Source organism: Habropoda laboriosa, unplaced genomic scaffold, assembly GCF_001263275.1.
Source record: "Habropoda laboriosa isolate 0110345459 unplaced genomic scaffold, ASM126327v1 scaffold34, whole genome shotgun sequence".
NCBI classification, from domain to species: domain Eukaryota; kingdom Metazoa; phylum Arthropoda; class Insecta; order Hymenoptera; family Apidae; genus Habropoda; species Habropoda laboriosa.
This window is the reverse complement of record NW_017100142.1, coordinates 1,066,211-1,070,084: the sequence shown is the minus strand read 5'-3', so window position 1 is coordinate 1,070,084 and position 3,874 is coordinate 1,066,211.

Here is a 3,874-nt window from a genome sequence, read left to right as displayed (position 1 = left end):
TACACTCGCGCGCGTGTGTGTGAGCGCGTGTATGCACGTACGGGTGTGTGTGTGCATGTGGTGTGTAAGTAGAAGCCAGAAACACTTTTCTTTAATGCAGGACGTACAGAAAGTAAGTACATATAATGTTCTAATAGGTGATATTTTGAGTGTTAGATATTATGTTAATCGAATTAATTTCTTTTTTATATAAATAAACGATAATACAGATAATACTGATAACTAAATACTGATAAATAAAAGACAGATAATAAAATACAGGATGTTTTTGAGAATTATATACATACATAACTGTTATACGTCACGCACTTTTGGCGGTATTCCTTCGACATGTCATTTTCTATACGGGTTCTGTAAATTTGTCTATACATATAACTAAAAAGTAGTATTTACATTCATTCCCTAATTATGAGATAGGAAATATCTGAAAAGGGGCTGCATGTGGTTGATTGAAACTAATATATATGTGTATATGTGATAATAGATGGAATAAGGTTATGTAAATTAGGAGATGGTGTTTCAGTGGATCGTTACCTGATCAGTGTTAAACAAGATACTTCAGGAGGAAGGTTGTGTGGTTCTCTTATGCGTGTGTGTACGTGTGTACATATATACACATCTATGCATCTGTTTATTATACAATGTGAAAGAATGAATGTTTACTTGATTACTACGTTCCTGAATTGAAGGTTAGGCTTGGTATTATCTTATTGTTTAATATTAGATGTATTATCTAAATAAAAATAAAAAATTTTATATTTTGTGTTTTATAAAAGGTAGTTTTGATATCGTTATCTAAACTTTAAACGAATAAGATATAGATTGTGTTACATATTTTTCACTGAATCTAAAGAACCGAGTATTACGGTATGCGAATAAAATGAAAAAGGATGAATCGTGTTGTATGTAGTTGGTTTAAAGAAAAAAAAGGAAGATAATTTTCTTGAAGTTTATGTAACCGTTTTATATTGTAGCGCGAATAATAAGTGAGCAGAATGAATATCACGAAATGATAATAATGTATGTAATTGTAAAAAGAAATGGTGGCAGTATCGGCGGAAGTGTTTGTTTTTGGAAAAATATAACGGGTGAAAAAGTAAAAAGGGAAGCATGATTTCTTTGGCGAATGTAGGAAAGTTGTGCGGTTGCACAGAGGAAAGAGGTACTAACGGTGTTCTGTTGAGAGAAAGCAAGTGGCCGCACGTGACGACACAATGCCGTTTGAATTCGCCTCCTTGTTATGTAAAAATCACTCAGAGACGGTCACGATGACGAGGAAAGATCGTGCTTCGTTCTTGGTAGCTTGGGCCTCTTCAGCCTTCCGAATAGCCTCATCCTCTCCACCTTCGCTATCGCAGCAACCCGGATTTCTTCCTCCACCTCTGAATCTTTCTTATTCATCCTCTTGATCTTTCCTCTTCTCTTACTCATACTGTTCGACGTCCCTTTTTCTTCTACCTCTTTGCTGCTTTTTTACATGCAGTGATCACAAAATCGAGCACGTTCGATCCGACTAACCAATTACTTTCCGACACGTTCACATGTAATTGTGTAAACTTTGAATGATCACGATGTAATTCACGGAGGATATCGATGAGACCACAACAACCGGATTAACAGGTCTTATTTGTTGGTTAGAAATGATGAGTAAAAATGATACGGTTAGACATTTACAATCAGTTTATCGTAAATAATTGCGTATTTATTTGTATAATTCGATATATTATAGAGGTGGTGAGCAACGCTGTATTCGAAACGAGACTACTAACTGTTTAAATAATACGTAACCATGTTACCACGCAAACTGCACATTCATGGATGTACATATCGATGCTGGAATATGTATGTTATAAAATTTTACGTTAGATAACGATTTTGCAACTCGAGGATGTAATATGTTGATGTTTTATCGTTATAATCATACTCGAAAAAGAAACAACTGTTACGTAATGTTTAGTGGGCCACGTTAGAAGGAAGGAGTTATTACGGGTATTAGACGATAATTAAACAATCATCTGTTACGTCTTATCGAGAAATTTTTATCTTCGTATCGATCGATAAAAATGAAAGTTTCTATTGCAGGTGTAGGTAATATACGATAGCAGAGTGAAACTCATAGACGCGCGTCAGGCTACGTTTGAGATATCGTGCAATGCGTGCACATAAACGAGACTTTTACGCTTACGTTATCACAATCGCTTTGTGCATCTGTGTTTTTTACTATAACGTTTTTTAATATAGTTGATCGAAATAAGCACCGCTTTTACGAACTTGAACCAAGTTAAAGAATTTGTTACAAGGCACACATGTGCAGTACGTAGCAGTACGACTGTTAGGAGTGTGTCAAGTGAATCTTCTATGACTATATTTTGATTTAGGATGCAAAATGACCACGTGTCTTGAGGAAAAACTAAGAATTAGGAAGGATGAAGAGAGCGCTATAGGAATATTGCAAGTTGAACGACTGACAGTGCAGTTGTTGGTACGGAAGAGGTGAAGGTTCCGAAATTGGGGATACGGATACAAAAGATAGAAAGAAAGGCAACGAAAGCAGCGTGAGTAATTTAGAGGTTAGCACAGCGCGAATTGGCTCGTAATAATCGAATGGGCTACCCGTTCGCGTGACTAACCCGTTGCTGTTGCTGCAGCCGCTCGCGAATTATCGATTCGCGAATATTTCCCTTGGTTCGTGGTCATGCGCGGCGATACTCTCGACCTAACTTTGAAACAGGGAACGAGCAAGTGCACGAGAGAAAGAAGGAGAGGGCATGCTGCGAAACGTCCTTGGTAGGATACGCCTTCTCGTGCATGCGTATATCCGTGCGCAAGAAAACGTGCTCGCTCTGGATGCTAACGCGGTGGCACTGCCGCATCGTTCACAGGTATGTTTCGAACAACATCGGTTGCATCGATGCTGTTTCTTTAATCTTTCAGATCGTACGTTTTCGTTCTACTTTCGAACGTTGAATCGAAATTAGAAAGTAGGTACAAGTGTGAGTTACATTTCTTTTATCAATGATTGTAACGGGACCAATTGGAATCTGCACGTCGACGACTTTCAGGCAAATCTTTCATTTCAGCAAAATTGCTTTCCTATAAAAAGAAAAGCAGGGAAGAAGGCAGAATAGCAGAAACGGGAGAAAGTGTAGTCGGAAATGATTAATACGATTTTCCTGCTAAATGTACATTCTGAAATGTAGATGATAGTAGGTCAGTGAAGGAACAAGGCGCAAAGTTGAATCGGAGGGTAGCCCGATTTAGTGAGTCTTTTTCAGCCACTCGACCTCGCGCGCGTCGATCGAAGTCGACGGCATATAACGTAGCGGTGTCCTGTAGAGGAATCCATCGACAATATTCAGGTTGTTGAAAAATGCTTGGGAGCAAAAGCCAGCACGATACACGCACGCACACACACACGCACACGTTTATCAAAAATGCAACAATTTCTCGAATTCATAGTATGTAATAAAGAAAAGTAGGCGAAAGCAAGAGAAACATAGCAAGGATGAGAAAAAGTGAAACGACGATAAAGTATAGAGGAAGAAAGCAGGTAAAAATTTGGAAGGAAAGCGAAAAATTTGTCGACGTGTACGAGGGAAAGCATGCCTCGGGAAATGGTTCGAAGGTAGATTGAAAGATAAGGGAAAGGAAGGGAGAAAGAAAGAGAGAGAGTGGACAGTCGCAGACGTTGGTGAAAGCCGTGTTCTGCGTGGGGCAGAAGGCAACCGGCAGCGTGTGTACCGTTGTTTTTAGTCGAGAGACGGAACAATACAAAGGGGGGCAAGGGTGTGAATAGGTGGAAAATCGGCAGGGGTAGGAAACTGTGCAGGAGGGAGGGAGGGAGAGAAAGCTCGAGGAGCCGAAAAGCGAGTTA